Consider the following 17,945-nt stretch of genomic DNA (forward strand, 5'->3'; position numbering starts at 1 on the left):
CCTGCACCCATGTAATGCATTAACATTTTGGGAATCGCAAATAGAAATTCGCAAAATGTCAATGCCTTCCCATTGATTCCTATGGGCCTTTTGGCCCAGAGGAATCAATGGGAATTGCGAAATCGCAATTTAGAATTCGCATAATCCTTTCGATTCGGTAAAAATTGCGTTTTTCACCGAATCGCAAAAATTATGCGAATAAATTAATGCATCCCATTTTGCGATTCCTTATTTGCGATTCCCTATTTTTCGCAAATAAGGAATCGCAAAATGTCCCGATGATGCATGTGGCCACATAACCTTACTTTTCATCTTTGTAACTTAATCTCTGGCAAGGACGACATTGTGGGCAGAATTTAGTTTTGGGAATTTGTGTTGGGGATAGATTATTTCTTGTTTACTTTGCGGGAATTAAAGGAAGCTGTTTGTTCCGCTTAAGCTTTACCCCTTCCCTGGGATTTATTTAGGAGTACGTTGGCAATTTGGCACCTTACATCTTCAAACTGGATAATGCTGTTTTTGTCAAGAGATAATTCTCTGCCTCTTAGCTTGGGAAAGAAATTGTCCCCATTTAGATCTGACATCATCCCACTTGTGATTGATCTAGTGATAATACTAAAGAAATACATATATAAATAAATACATTACAGAGTGGCAGTAGGCGCTTTGTAATTATGGTGTGGATTCCTAGAGATAGGAGTTCCTCAGATTTTGTTTGATAATAACTTTACCACCTTTTGACGAATCTCCACAAAACATTGCAGGTATGTTGCATTTTCTACAATTGCTGGCGATGCAAAGTTTCATGGTGATCCTTTTAGGGGGGTGCAAAGCAAAAACGCATTTTCCATAGACATTTGCGTCCAACATAGCGGCAAAACGTTTGAATGGCTTTACAATTTGACAAGAATATAGTTTATGGTGTGGAAAGGGTCCCTTTTGTTATTTAATGAAACTTCTATCAGTAGATTTATCATAATAAGGGAGCCAAATCTTATTGATATATTGGGCCGCTGTATACCATGGTACATGGCGATGACAAAACACAATATTACTGGCTGATGACCGTCCTTAAAAAAAAATAAAAAGATAGCCATATTGTTTTCATCATACTTATTGTTTGTTTTGGGTTTAAAGGGGAGGTCTAGGTTACTAGTGTATTTAAAATATATATAAACACATGAGACACTTCACCAAAGTCAGTAGACTTAAGGAAAAGTGTTTCTTGTGTTTTATATGTTTTAAAAAACGTTTATGGGGACTGCAGTACCACCGTAAAACTATGTTCGAGGCATGTGGGCTGCTGAATTCATATCTGTGCATAGATCGCCACCTAGTGTTGGGTCCGGATGATTGCACATTGTTGTCCTGGAAGAGTCTTCGAAGTATCACGAGATAGGTGGCTCCTCCCCTGGACTACAGTGCGCATGGGCATCGCCTCCATCCCCAGATTGTTTTTTTCCGCCATTGGGTTCGGATGTGTTTCGGTTCCCTCTGTCGGAACCGATAGTTGTTCAACTGCTACTCGAGACCAAAAGGTCTTTAGGCTGGGCGTCGGTATAGTTGCGTACGGGTTTCTTTCTGACTCTCAGCTCCGATCTCTATCTGCCCTTCCACGTGCTTTCGGCGCGGACGGGCCTACACTACACTCTTGCTATGGAGCGAACTCCGTTTAAGAAGTGCCCGGTGTGTAACTCTAAATATTCACACCTCGACGTGCACCCTGTGTGCAATACCTGCTTGTCGCCGGATCACCGCGAAGACACCTGCATGGCGTGTTCGAAGTTCCGGAGCAAGAAGACTTTAAAGATTTGTCGGGCCAATAGGCTCCAGGCTCAGTTATCGGCTACGGCGCCCCCACCTGATGACATTTTCCAGGAATCGGTCGAGGGAGAAGACGACGTGCAAGGTTCGGACTCTAATCCCGCATCCGAAGGTGAAACCTATGACGAAGGTGCGGAGAACTTTGACGAAGTCACCGACGAGGTAGGGGACGACGAACAGGCTTTTGCCACTATGGGTGATAGCTCAGAGGAGGAGCATCCCCAACCAGACTCTGGGGTTATTACCCCTCCTACGGACCAGGTCGAGGGATCGCCTTCGGGCCTTACCCAAGATCTAACTGAGTCCTACGTCCCCGCCTCCGGGCCCGGTCACGGACACTTATGAACCATCACTTACGTCGAAGAAAACGAAAGTGAAGCCAACTGGTCACGCACCCTCGTATGCGAAACCGAAAGTGAAAGTTGCGCTGGTAAAGAAGGTTCTGGAGGCGTCAACTTCCAAGGAAACCAAAATGGCCGACTCAAAGAGCCACGCCAAGATGGCCGACCCGAAGTCCTCGGGGTCGGTGCCGAAGGCGAAATCGTCCGACGCGGCTGCGTCGGCTCCGAAAGGGGTCGTGAACCCGAAGTCGGCTCCGAAAGAGGTCGTGGACCCGAAGTCGGCTCCGAAAAAGCGTCTGGGCGACGACGCGCATGGCCATGGGGCGTCGGCCCCGAAGAAGGCGCATGCGGGTGATCGGGCTCTCGATGCCGAAGAGCCGGTCAAGCCCTCTCCGGCCTTGACGAAGAAGGTGGCGGAATCTTTGCAGCGTATTCGAAAAGACACTGTCGCGCCAAAGCTCACGCCTAAGCCTGCAAAAGAGCAAACGCCTATCCGTTTCACCTTTCCTCCCAAGTCGGCGCCGAGGGCCTTCGCGCCGAAACAGAGTGGACCCTCGAAGGAGGTACTGGCACCTAAAGCGGCCTTAGTGGTGTCGAAGCTTCGACTCCAACCGCTTGCTGAAGAGGAATGTCGTGAGGTAACCATCGACGCCAACACCGGAAAACTGTCGCTCCTCAAAAGAAAGATCACGACGGAGCCGGCGTTGGAACATTTTAAGATCCCTCTCAAGAACAAAAGGATCTCCGAGGGCTCTTCGGCGCTGGTGGAACCTGTGTCCCCACAACCCCTGGGGTACTCGCCGACGCATTCCGTCGCGGCCGGTGCGGACGAGGAAGACGCCGAGTACGACTATCCGGCGTACTCGGATCCGGAGGAGGAGCACGTTCCGTGGTCCGCCGGAGGCGACCCTGAGGACCCGCAGGGGGGTCAGGACGCTCAACTTTTCGCGGCCAAGACGTCCCCGACAGAGGATTCGGCGGCCTTCAATGCCCTGATAGAGCGGGCTGCTGCTAACCACGACGTCGAGCTGCACGCGGACCCCGTGGATGTGGACTTCTTATTCGACACCTTCTCGGTAGCCGAAAAATCAGTCAAGACGCTACCGATGCTGAAGGGGGTGCTTAAACATGCTACGGAGGTCTTCAAGGAGCCCACCCGAGCGCGTGTGGTCAACCCTCGCATCGACCGGAAATATAAGGCAGCGCCCACGGATCCGACATATATCAAGGGACACTTGCCATTGGACTCCCTGGTCGTTTCCAATGCTCGGAAGAGGGCGAACTCTCAAACCACTGGTGACGCTCCTCCCCCAGACAAAGAGTCCAAGATCTTCGAGGCCTCAGGCAAACGGATTGCTGCACAGGCAGCGAATATCTGGAGAATATCTAACACCCAAGCCTTGCTTGCACGTTATGATAGGGCCCATTATGACACATTAGAGGCCATACTACAACACTTGCCTGACCAATACAAGGAGGCGGGGGAGATGCTCATTCAGGAGGGTAAACTCATTACTAATGCATCCATCAAATGTGCGTTGGATGTGGCAGACACAGCCTCCAGGGCTATCAATACTAGTGTGCTGCTTAGACGCCATGCCTGGCTTAGAATTTCGGGGTTCAAACCCGACATCCAAACCACTATACTGAATCAGACAGTGAATCCTGACCATCTGTTTGGCCCTGAGGTGGATGCCACCCTGGAGAAAATGAAAAAAGATACGGAAACTGCCAAGTCCATGGGGGCTTTACAAAGTCAGCAGTTTCGGAGTGGTTCCTTTCGCCGCTCAAACTCCAGAGGCACCTCAAGGGGACAAGCATCCCAGTCCACACCATATTACAAGACTAACAACCAAGCCTCGTATAACAACAAAAATAGAGGTGGTTACAGAGGCAATAATGTCAAGGGCAGGGGACGTGGCAACAATAGCTCCAGGTCCACCGCCACCAACAAACAGTGACGTCTTGTCACTGCCCCCCGGCCATGCAACACCGGTCGGGGGGAGGCTCCAGCAGTTCCTGCCGGCGTGGAAGTCCATCACCACGGACAGGTGGGTGAGGTCTATTATCCAGTACGGGTACTGTCTAGAGCTTACGTCCATTCCACCGGACATACCCCCAAGGAGCCGTCCTATGTCAGGCGAGCACTTGACCTTGTTGCAGCAAGAAGTTCTAGTCATGCTGCAAAAAGGGGCAATAGAGCTCGTTCCTTTGCAAGAGCGGGGAACAGGGGTTTACTCCCTGTATTTTCTGATCCCCAAAAAGGACGGATCCCTCAGGCCTATCCTGGACCTCTCGCCCCTGAACTGGTACATCCTCTCGGAGCATTTCCATATGCTCACGTTGCAGCAGGTGCTTCCCCTGCTTCAACAGGGGGACTTCCTGGCTACGCTGGATCTGAAAGATGCCTATTTTCATATTCCCCTGCATCCTTCCCACAGGAAGTACCTCAGATTCACTATCTTAGACCAGCATTACCAGTTCAAGGTTCTGCCGTTCGGGGTCACCACGGCACCGAGAGTGTTTACCAAGTGCCTAGCGACTGTGGCGGCGCATCTCCGTCGCCAGCACGTCCATGTCTTTCCCTACCTGGACGACTGGCTCATTCAGGCAAAAACAACAGCAGTGCGTCGACCACGTGTCACGCACCATTCATCTCCTGCACGATCTGGGATTCTCTCTGAACTACCCGAAGTCCCATCTCCAGCCCGCCCACGTGCGACAGTACCTGGGCGCGACAATCAACACTCTGGCGGCCACCGCGCAGCCAAATTCAGTGAGAATCGCCAGTATCCAGGCGCTGATCCAACGATTCAGACCCCAACACTCGCTTCCGGCGAGGGTGTTCATGCAGTTGATAGGCATGATGGCCTCCTGCATCTCCATTGTCCCGCACGCAAGACTACATATGCGTCCGCTTCAGGAGTGCCTTGCACGTCAGTGGACTCAGGCTCATGGGCAACTGACAGACCTAGTGTTGGTGAGCGGTCGGGCGTACAACTCTCTGCATTGGTGGAATCCACACAACCTTTGCAAGGGCCGACCATTCCAAGAGCCTGTCCCACAGATTATCCTGACGACGGACGCCTCTCTCCAGGGATGGGGAGCGCATGTACTCCATTACACTGTGCAGGGACTATGGACACTACAGCAAAGGAAGATGCACATCAATGTGTTGGAACTGATGGCAATCTTCATGGCCTTGAAGGCGTTCAAAGTACATCTGTGCAACAAAGTCGTGTTGATCCGGACGGACAACATGACGGCCATGTACTACATTCAAAAGCAGGGAGGCACACACTCTCCACAGCTGTCTCATCTGGCTCAGAGCATGTGGAAGTGGGCCATTCAGAGGAACATCTTCCTCATGGCAGAGCATCTCCCGGGCAAGGACAATCAAATGGCGGATCTGCTCAGCAGGCACAGCCATCAGATGCACGAGTGGGAGATACATCCATCAGTACTCCAACCGTACTTCCAAAGGTGGGGTCATCCAGAGATAGACCTGTTCGCCACAAAGGAGAACGCAAAATGCCAAAGCTTCGCTGCCAGATTCCCACACCCCCAATCACAGGGCAATGCGATGTGGATGAACTGGTCAGGCAAATTTGCGTACGCTTTTCCCCCAGCGCCTCTGATACCGCTGGTAGCACGCAAGCTCAGGCAGCACTCGATGACTCTCATCCTGGTTGCTCCAACGTGGGCTCGCCAACCATGGTACACCACGTTTCTAGAACTGTCCGTGGTACCGCATCAAAGGCTTCATCTCACTCCCAGCCTTCTGACGCAGAGCCATGGCGACATTCAGCACCCAGATCCGCAACAGCTCAACCTGGCGATCTGGCTCCTGAAGTCCTAGAGTTTGGCCACCTCAATCTTCCTCCCGATTGCATGAACATCATTCGGGAGGCAAGAAAGCCCACTACCAGAGCTTGTTATGCGGCTAAATGGAAAAGGTTTGTCATCTACTGTGCTAACCACAATATTGACCCTCTAGATGCTTCCATTCAAAACATCATTTGCTATCTTTTCCACCTGTATCAATGCAACCTGGCATACTCTTCCATCCGCATTCACCTGTCTGCTATGGCAGCATACCTCCAGAATAGGCAACACCTGTCACTCTTCAGGGTTCCTGCTATCAAGGCCTTTCTGGAAGGACTCAAAAGGGTCATTCCACCAAGGACCCCACCAGCCCCAGAATGGAACCTCAATGTGGTTCTTACAAGGCTGATGGGTCCTCCCTTTGAGCCACTGCACTCTTGTGAGCTTCAGTTTCTGACTTGGAAGGTTGCGTTCTTAGTAGCAATTACTTCGCTACGGAGGGTTAGCGAGCTGCAGGCGCTCACCGTCCAAGAACCTTTCTTCCAGGTACATGCTAACAGGGTGGTGCTACGCACTAACCCTAAATTCCTACCCAAAGTGGTATCCCAATTCCACTTAAACCAGACAATCGAATTGCCGGTGTTTTTCCAAAACCCAGAGACGCTGGCGGAGCGCATGCTCCACACCCTTGATGTTAAGAGGGCCTTGATGTATTATGTAGACAGGACAAAAGATTTTCGAAAAACCAAGCAACTTTTTGTTGCTTTTGCCACTCACCACAAGGGAAACGCTATCTCTAAAGCAGGGATTGCTAGGTGGATAGTAAAGTGCATTCAGATCTGTTACGCTAAAGCTAAGCGCACTCTCACTATCCCACCGAGGGCCCACTCCACCAGGAAGTTGGGGGCCTCTATGGCTTTCCTAGGTAACATTCCCTTAGAAGATATCTGTAGAGCGGCCACATGGTCTACCACACATACTTTCACTAAACACTACTGTGTAGACGTGCATTCCAAACAGCAGGCAGCTGTTGGTCAGGCTGTTCTAAAAACGCTTTTTCAGACTGCTGCAGCTGGCACGGGCGGCCGCCGTTAATGGAGGGACTGCTATGTATTCTATGCACAGATATGAATTCAGCAGCCCACATGCCTCGAACTGCAAATGCTACTTACCAGTATGCATCTGTTCTTGGCATGTAGGGCTGCTGACATTCATATCGCCCACCCTCCTCCCCGGCGCCTGTAGCAGCTGCAGAATTCATTCATATACATACATATGCTCATAGCATGGTCATCACTCACATTCTTCACTCCATCTCTGCCAATGGCTAAAAACAATCTGGGGATGGAGGCGATGCCCATGCGCACTGTAGTCCAGGGGAGGAGCCACCTATCTCGTGATACTTCGAAGACTCTTCCAGGACAACAATGTGCAATCATCCGGACCCAACACTAGGTGGCGATCTATGCACAGATATGAATGTCAGCAGCCCTACATGCCAAGAACAGATGCATACTGGTAAGTAGCATTTGCATTAGGTAGTATCAAGGTACTTATGGAATAATAAAAAAATATATATATATATATATATTTACACTGCACTCTATACCACTGTGCTCTACAACACTGCTCTGTACACTGCCACTAGACTCTACCCCACTGCAGTGGACGCCGCCACTGCATTGTCTGCCACTGCTCTGTACACCATTGCACTCTGTGCCACTTCACTGTGCTCTGCACCACTGAACTCTACACCACTCTGCTCAACTATGCACCACTGCAGTGTACGCCACAACTCTCTACTTCACTGCAGTCTACGCCACTGCACTCAATGGTTCCTCACCCATCAATTCTACTCTGCACCACTGTACTCTACCCCATTTCACTCTGCACCACTGTGCTCTGCACCACTTTGTGCCAATGCACTCTACACCACTTCACTGTACCCCATTCTACTGCACCCTACTTCACTCTACGCCGTTCTACTGTAGTCCACTTCCCTCTACCCCACTTGATTGTACCCCAGTGAACTCTGTCACTGTAATGTACGCAATTCTAAGCCACTGCACTCCACTCTACGGCACTCTACTCCACTGAACACCACTGCACTCTACTCTGCATCACTGCACTATATGCCACTCTATTGAACGCCTCTCTACCCCACTTCACTTTACGCTACTCTACTCTACACAACTATATTTAACGCCACTCTCCTCTAATCTGAACCACTCTAGTCTAGGCAGCTGCACTCTTAGCCACTGTAATCTGTGCCACTCTACTGTACTCTACTGTATCCCACTTAACTTCACGTCACTCTACCGCTCATTATTCTACGTCACTCCACTGTACACTGCTCTACTGTACCCCACTTCACTCTTCCAATCTACCCCTCTACTTTACGCCACTCTACTCTACTCAACTGTACTCTACCCAACTACACTGTAGGCCCCTCTACTGTATGACACTCCACCACACCACTCTACTGTAATCTACCCCACTTCATTCTGCGCCACTCTACCCCATTCGATCATACCCCAGTCTACTCTACGCTCCAACCTCTACTCCACGCCATCCTACTCTACTCCACTTAACACCACTCTACCACGCTTCATTCTATGCCACGCTGCTCTACGCCACTCCTAGCCACTGTAATCCACTTCACTATATGCCTTTGTACTATACACCACTCTACTCAACTATGCACCACTGCGGTCTTCTCCACTGCACTCAACGCTAGTGCACTCTATGCTACTCCATTAACCACCACTGTACTCTACCCCACTCTAATCTTCAGCGCTCCACTCAACTGTACTCTTTGCCACTGTAACTGTACTCCACTCTGTACCACTCTACTGTACGACACTGCACTCTACTCTACTTCACTGTACGTAACTCTACTGTAAGACACTTAACTCCACCCACTTCACTGTACATGACTCTTCCTCACTTTACCCCGCTTCACTGTACCCCACTCGAATCTACCCCACTTCACTGGCTCATTTCACTCTGCACTACTCTAATATTTCACTGTATTGTACGCCACTCCAAGCCACTGTACGCCACTCCATTCTACGGCACTCTACTCCACTGAACACCACTGCACTCTACACCACTGCACTGTATGCCACTCTACTGAATGCCTCCCTACCCCACTTTACTTTACTCTACACCACTCTACCCTACGCCACTCTACCCAACTTCACCCTATGCCACTCTACTCTAAGCCACTACACTCCACTCTAATCTATGGCACTATACTATATTGCATTTCACTCTACTCTACGCCACTCTACTCTACCCCACTTCACTCTAACACACTCCACTCTACCACACATGATTCTACCACCTCTTCTCTACGCCACTCTTTTGCACCTTACTAGATTCTATCCCAATTCACTCTACTCCACTTCAGTCTACCCCACTCTGCTCTGTCACTGTACTGTACGCCACTTCAAGCCACTAAACTCCACTCAATTCTACGGCTTTTTACTCCACTGTACGCCATTGCACTCTACATGTGAAGAGGTAACTTACCCAGGCAAAAAGCAAATGTACTGGCAAGGTTCACGCAATAACAGTTTAAAATAGAAAATGATAACAAAAATCAAGCACAAAAAATAGCATTTAGAAATTTAATTTGATAAAAGTAGTCATAAGGATAATCAATGACATAGACAAAATTAGCAGTTGACAATAAAAATATTTTTCATTTCATTAGAGAATCAATAGATATGCATAGTTTTATGTGTAGATGTTCCTAATGATCTGAAGAAAAGATGGTTTTCGTCTACGCGTTTCAACACCTAAGTGTCTTCCTCAGGACGCTACCAACTTGTAGCTAAAAGTAGATAAAACATTTTTTTTAAAAGAGCTATTTAGTTTTTGTGTTAACAATGTACACTTGATTAATACATTGACTCAAGTTTTGACTTGAACTAAAGTGCCAGAGAAATGATGATATCATATAAAGTACCGCTTTTGATAGTACATTACACATAACTGGTATGATACAAAAATATACATAAATGTCTTCAGATCGAAACTGGCCATTTCATATATTTGTGCGCACCATTGCTCATTATTGTTAAAAATACAAAAAGGAAAATACAATACTTTGGGGAAAATGGTGTACCAGAGAAAGTAGAAAGCTGGTTATATACAGAGATATTAAGTTCTCACCTAGTTCAACACAAAATACATTTTTGTTTTGTTTTTACTATGTGGGGGAATGTCCCTTATTATGCTTATTACAAGGTGTACGGGCATCTGTATTTCGTATTGGGTGGGGGTAGTTGAATTTAAGGGATCAGTTATGTAATATGGGTGACTGTTTTAGGTAACATTAAAGCTTATTTTCACAAAATCTAGTACATATATATTTTTTAAAGTTATTATTTTATTTGCCTCGTGGAAATTAAGCTATCTAATGGTAACACCAGAGAGGACTGCATTGTCATGAGTGATGTAATATGTGACGTCATCGGCAGTGCATTGCGGGCACGCGAGTTATAGTTAACTATAACGGGGGAATTTCAATGGTTTTGTATGAGTGAAATGTCCAATGTTTTTATAACATGTGTGAAACCTATGGTTTTTCAGTGAATTTCTAAGGTTTTTTAAATGCTAATTTTGAACTATAACGTGTGTGAAACCTATGGTTTTTTCAGTGTGTGTGTGTATGTGTGTGTGTATATATATATATATATATATATATATATTTTTTTTTTTTGCACAAAGGATGCAGCACTCCAAAGTGGTTTCTTAGCTTATTTTATTGATCAGCTCACCCCCACTAACGCATTTCAGCCACTCTAGGCTTTTTCCACGGTCAGTAAGTCCCTCTTTCATTTCACCCTTTATACTCTCACATTTGTCTTTAAGTGGCATTGTGGGATATGTAGTTTAACAAAAAATCAGAAAAACTTTATACAGATAATAGAAAGACAAGTGCGCTCTGTCAGTCTTACACACTCTTTCACCTCAGTATTTCAATTCTGAAACTGTTATTACATATACAGATCAAGAGTTCCGCAAGTACTTTTCTAAACTAAATAACAACAAAATTAGTCTACAATTTACCTGCACTACAAGCAAAAAAAATTTGATTTTCTAGACACATAAATGTTCATAGACAATGGTAAAATTGAGTCAACAGTATTCAGAAAAAAGACTGCGACAAACAGTGTCCTACATGGAACCAGCTTCCACCCGAGGCAATTAATAAACAGTATCCCTTATGGAGAATTCACGAGAATGAAAAGGAACTGTTCAAAGGAAGCAAATGCGGAGATTAAGATCCAAGAAAGCAGGAAAAGGTTCAAATCAAGAGGATACAATGACCGGACGTTAAATAAATGTAATAAGAATTGACCAAAAAAAAACAGAGCAGAAACCCTGATTGAAAAACCTAAAATAACATCCAACAAAGATCCACCACGATTTATAACGACATTCAGTAAGGGAAGTGGAAGCATTGTCAATAAAATGAAGAAATACTGGCACCTAATCTCAGGGGATCCTGACATAGGGGAGTTAGTAGGTATTAAACCAACTGTAACATACAGGAAAAATGTTTCGCTCAAAGATCATCTAGTGAAAAGTCATTTTCAGACTAAACAAAAAACAGATTGGCTCTCTGATCAACGCAAAGGCTTCTAACCATGCAAATCCTGTAAAGCCTGTGAAATAGGCTGAAGTATGACAAATATCCAAGAACCAAATGGGAAAGTAATGACCATCGACGAGAATATAACCTGCTCATCAAAATTTGTCATATATATGATAGAGTGCAAATGCGGTATGAAGTATATCGGAAGCACACCTTGCATGCTAAAAAAGCGAATTTTAGAGCATATACAAGCAATCAAAAATGCCAATATGACATATGCAACAGCAAAACACATAAGAATGTGCCAAAAAGGAGACTGGAGAGCGATGTGCTTCAATGGTATAAAAATGATACCACAGGGAGATCGAGGTGGAGACCGTGTTAAGAAACTGCGTCAAGTAGAATCGCGTTTGGTCATCAAATTCAGAACCAAATACCCTGGAGGTATCAATAATGATGAGGAACTTTGTTCATCTGGAGTAGCATCACTACCAGGAACTGTAATAATTCTGTCATTAAAGGAAACTGCGTGAAACATACGTTGTGAACGGGTATGATAACCAGAAAAGAACTTATGGAATTACCAAATGCAGACTCTTAAAATATTATGTACAGCATGATACTAAAGGTACTAAACCTAAGGTATATGTAATAACATAGTTTCAGAATTGAAATACTGAGGTGAACGTGTGTATAAGAATGACAGAGAGCGTTCTTGTCTTTCTATTATCTGTATAAAGTTTTTCAGATATTTTGTTAAACTACATATCCCACAATGCCACTTAAAGGCAAATGTGAGAGTATAAAGGGTGAAATGAAAGGGGGACTTAATGACCATGAAAAAAGCCTAGAGTGGCTAAAACGCGTTGATGGGGGTGAGCTTATCAATAAAATAAGCTAAGAAACCACTTTGGAGTGCCGCATCCTTTGTGCAAAATGAATGAATTGGACCTGGATCTGGTCCCTATGCAGAGCAGTGGCTGCTGAGCGTCCCTGGAGCAGAGGGTCACTTCGTAAGATATATATATGCCTCTGGTATTGGTTCCCGGATAATTTTGAAAATGAATTGTTCAGGGACACGATGGACTTTGCATTAAATCAGGTATGAGCCACAAACCCACTGGAGGGAAAAAAAATAAGAAACTACATTGACCATGATACAAAGTGAGGGAATGTTAACGCCCACTGAAAAAGCAACAAACAAAAAGAAGTGATGTAGTTCCTCGCCATACCAGGTTTGAATGGCAGCGGTGGGAACCCTTTGATAAAGCTCACGAAGAACGAGCGAAACATGTTAGGATGACGGGGCTGCCCTTGAAATAAATTGATGCAGGCTCCATCGCGGTGTGCGGCTACTTACTTTCCTTTCCTGGGAAGGTGTTGGGGAGAATGTTGAACGGCGTGGTTCAGCCGTATGCGACGCACCGCCACGAGCGCCGTAGCCTGACCGAAACGGAACCTTTGTTTTTTGGAATGCGCAAGCAACAGGTCAGGCGGGTGCCGCCGGAGACTGCCTCTGGTATTGGTTCCCGGATAATTTTGAAAATGAATTGTTCAGGGACACGATGGACTTTGCATTAAGTCAGGTATGAGCCACAAACCCACTGGAGGGAAAAAAAATAAGAAAATAAGAAACTACATTGACCATAATACAAAGCAAGGGAATGTTAACGCCCACTGAAAAAGCAACAAACAAAAAGAAGTGATGTAGTTCCTTGCCATACCAGGTTTGAATGGCAGCGGTGTGAACCCTTTGATAAAGCTCACGAAGAACGAGCGAAACATGTTAGGATGACGGGGCTGCCCTTGAAATAAATTGATGCAGGCTCCATCGCGGTGTGCGGCTACTTACTTTCCTTTCCTGGGAAGGTGTTGGGGAGAATATATATATATATATATATATAAAATTCCAAAAGACCAAGGCAGCAGACCAGGTCAAGCACTCCAGATCCTATAGTTCTGAATTTAGGGTGGTGCAAACTACTTCCTACACCTGCTACCAATAGGTGTATGAATCCGAGAGATGAAAACATAAAATGGAAGGTGCACACAACTAAAGTCAAAAAAGGCAGTAATGTATTAAATATCTTCTTCTTTATTTAGTAGTATTCATTGGACATAGGCACAGCCAACGCGTTTCGTTCCATTTGCCTTTAAGGAACTTCGTCAGGGCAAAAAGAGTATAGTTCAGTGCTGTCAACAAAATTGGACAAAGATGTGAGGATCAAAAGATTGGCTACCAATAGTGGGTCAAAGTCGTATGACCTGTAGAAACGGTATCCTCACTAAGTGAGATAGGTCCAGTTGGAATCCTAAGGTAGACTCCCAAGTTCGCCAAGGCTGACTGGTATTGAGTGTAGGATCAGATGATGAGTACAGTTGAATTATAGCTCCACGGGAGGTCTATTGGTTCCCGTGGGGAATTCTTCTATATTCCTCTTGACTCAGTTCTCCGGGAAAGGCCGAATGTAAAGGCGATACCGCTACCAATCTGAAGAGTAGTACGGTGTTCGTGGCATTAACCACCGAGCACCTGTATTAGGGTGCTTATCTCCCGCAATCCGCTTTCTCGTGGCGTCCCGGTGTGAAACTCGTTGGCTGGGCCTATGTCCAATGAATACTACTAAATAAAGAAGATATTTAATACATTACTGCCTTTTTTGACTTTAATTGTGTGCACCTTCCATTTTATGTTTTTATATATATATATATATATATATATATATATATAGTGATTGTATTATCGTATGGAGATATATATATTAGAACGTCTCTGTAACCTTTGTGTTTTTTCAGTGAATGGGAATTTTTTTTAACAGAAAGTAATATATATTCACCATACGATAATACAATCACTTCCAGGCACGGTCCTTAGTTTTGCGCTGCGGGGGTTGAGCCTAGCCTTTGGCCATGACCCTTCGACCAATTGTCCCGCCTGCATCCACACTGCCCATAGGCTTTGGCAGGGCACGGGGGGTGGGGATTTGGTGTGTGAGTGGGTGTATTTTTTTTCTTCTCATTTTGCTTTGGATCCATCGCAAAGTTACACTGGAGATAGCGCTGAGTGCTGCGGTGGATCCACGGCTCCGCAACGACTCAATAACACTTGGGGGCAATTTCTTGCCCATGAGGGGTACCTCTGAAGTCCGGATGAATATGCAATGTTACATCACATGCGCTATAACGCATGCGATTACAATGCAGTCGTTACAACGACCACGTTGTTACAGCGTAAGCCATTACATCACAAGTCGTTTCTACAGTTTGCTGCAGAGGGCGCGCTTGATTTAGGATTAGTATAATTTACTATTCCAACTCCAGCTTGTGCAACAGTAGGGAAGGTGTTGATATAGTAAATTATACTATTCCTTAGTTTAGCTCACCACCTACAGCAAGTCGTGGAGACGACTTGCGATGTAATGACTTGCGTTGTAACAAAGCGGTCGTTGTAACAACCTCGTTGTAATCGCATGTGTTTTAGCGCATGCAATGTAAATGATGTTTCCCTGTCCGAGATCTGTATCCTGACCCTTTGTGTTTTGCCACTTTATTTTATCCTCCTCCAGGCCAAGCGACAAAAAACGGCAGCTGCCACTTTCCTGTCAGGTTGTGGCCAGCCAATCAGGGCCTTCCTTTTCGCCTTGATCCAGTTATCCTCCGAATCACCGTCCCTAGATATCACTTTTTATTTTCATTAAGAACTCCAAAACTACTGAACAGATTTACCCCAAATAACAAAAAGATCTATTTTTCGGCCACATTTAGTGTAACTCGTTCAGCGGTTTCCGCTGAAGCCACGTCTAAAAACTGCAAAAAAACCCTGGACAATGTATGGGGGCAAAATCTTTTTGGGACCTCCCACCCCCTCTATTTCTCAGCCCCTGATTGGCGAATCACCAGAATATGTTCCAGACAGCAGCTGAACTAACTTGTGTACTAGTTTTGAACATTTCTAGAAGATTTGTCAAATGGCATCCCAGTTATTAGCAAAACCTAGAATGCTTCGTCCACAGGAAAAGTTGGTCCTAACTATGACTACTATCCCCAGTAGGATGGATATATATATAGATAGATAGATACAAAAAGAGAAGTAGAGAACTCTGGGTAGTTGTCAAGTTTAGGTGGAAAGCCGCTCTTGTATAGAGCACTGTCAACACCAGCGACACTCAAATGTCTGCTTTTCTGTCAAAGTCTTTAAGCATAGGATTAGCACAGTGCCATCCACACCGAGACAGAAAGGGACAGTCTTTTTCCATTTCTACACAAAGTCTTTAAGCATAGGACTAGCACAGTGCTGTCCCTGCCGAGCTGTAAAATGACAAAAGCCATTTACCTTTCCAGGCACAGTATTACAGCTTTGAATTGGTGAAATACAAAGCAAGCCAACCTGAAATGAGTAAAAGTAACGCCTGACACAGTGCTTTGCATTTAAGAGGAGCAGATCTAGAGTGTCGCTGGTGTTGAGAGTTGTCTATACAAGAGCTGTTTTCCACCTAAACTTGAGAATTACCCAGAGTTCTTTACTTCTCTTTTTGCATAATTTGTGTCTCTCTATGCCTGAAAGGGTATTGTTTTGATATATATAATGTATTTATTTATTCTACTGCATTATGGTGAATGAACTATGCACTTTAAACCCCAGGAGTGCCCGTCTTGGAGGTATTTTCCATGAATGATGTATTTTGGCGTGAGGTTCCACTCTCATGGATAGAGGCACCCGCTCTTCTACAGTCAGCAACAACAAGTTGAAATTAGGGATCTAATATATTACAGGCATACTCGAAAGTATCTGCTGAAATGCGTCAGTCATAATTTGTCTTTTGAATGTACGTTTGATAAACTTGACATTACAACATATGGATTTATAATGTGCCTGATTTAATGCTGAAACCGCCGGAGAGAAGCTCTACACAGGAGGATTGAGATATATATAATTTCACCCGCTCCAGCATAGGACAATGGGTCAGCCCATTTTAGAAATTAGTTGGTTAAACTGTGAGGGACAGCATCCTGCTGTTCACAAGGAGCACATCTGCCCACAAAGTAGCTATCTTTAGTGCCAGGGACTACACTGGCAGTGTGTGCTCTGTGAGACAAAATTGTTTTTGCCTTTAGCAATGTTTTTGTTTATACTGGCAAATGTATGATAGCTCCCTCAACAATAATGGTCTTCAAAAACTATATCAAAACAAAACGGGCAATGAAAAAGTCAAAAAGCTTACAACCATTCCAGACTTGTTGGCCTTGCCAATACTTCTTTTTAAAAGTGTGAGAGCAATGAGGCAAAAACTATAGAACTGCATCCCGAATACATTCTGTCAAAAAAATTGTGGACAGCAATTAATGAAATTGCTGGATCTAGAAAAATGAACGTATTCCTCTAGCAAACTCTGTTCAGGAGGGACCAGGAAACAAAAGTTTATTTCTGTGACATATGTGATGTTACAACAAGCCCACCTGCATGCAGTTTATGTAGACTTGCAGAAGCTCTTTGTTGAGGTAGACAGTGGGAGGCTCTGGGTAGTTCTGGAAAAAGATGGGGGTTGATACTGGGTTACTTAGTGATAAGACCCATCGATCAGAGAAGCTTTGTCAAGGTAAGGGATTGCAAACATGGCGAATGCACCAAACTCCTTTCTTGCATAATGGGGTGTACTCCTAGGATGTCCCCTGATGAGAGGGTTGCTTATAAACCTCTACAAATCTAAGATCATGATTATTAACTAAGAATGAGAGAACTGTTATTCAAGATTGGGGATATCCGATTAGATAGTGTACACATGTTTTAATTATGTAGGGATTTGTTTCTCGGTTAAGGCCTGCTGGACCCCACAACTTATTACGAACCTTAGAAATCGATGTTGTGCAATCCTTAACCTAAAACAAGCATTGGCAAAAGCAATAAATCTAACACATGCAAAATCTATTGGCTTTGCCAATATGTTTTAGTAATGTAAACCAGAGTGGCTGATTTTCAGCATGGCTAAATGTTAGTAGGGTAAAGGAGTATAGCGTGGAGCGTCATGGAATAGCGCTGTACAGTGTTGTGGAGGGAGTAGAGAGGAAGAGCGTAGAGTAGAGTGGAGTACCATAGAGTGTCGTGGAGTGTTGTAGATTGGAGAGCCATAGAGTGTTACGTGGAGTGCTGTAGAGTGGTCTACAGCGGAGTACATTGACTTTGAGTAGTGTGTCAGAACAGAGTAGAGGAAAGTGGCATAGAGAGAGTTGCATTGAGTGGAGTATTGTCATAGAATGGCGTAGAGCGTCAGTGAAGCAGAGTTTAATGGAGTACAGCATCATATAGTGAAGTATGGTGGAGTGTCATTGAGTGACCTAGAGTGAAGAGG

The sequence above is a fragment of the Lissotriton vulgaris genome, chromosome 1_1 (assembly GCF_964263255.1).
Source record: "Lissotriton vulgaris chromosome 1_1, aLisVul1.2, whole genome shotgun sequence".
NCBI classification, from domain to species: Eukaryota; Metazoa; Chordata; class Amphibia; order Caudata; family Salamandridae; genus Lissotriton; species Lissotriton vulgaris.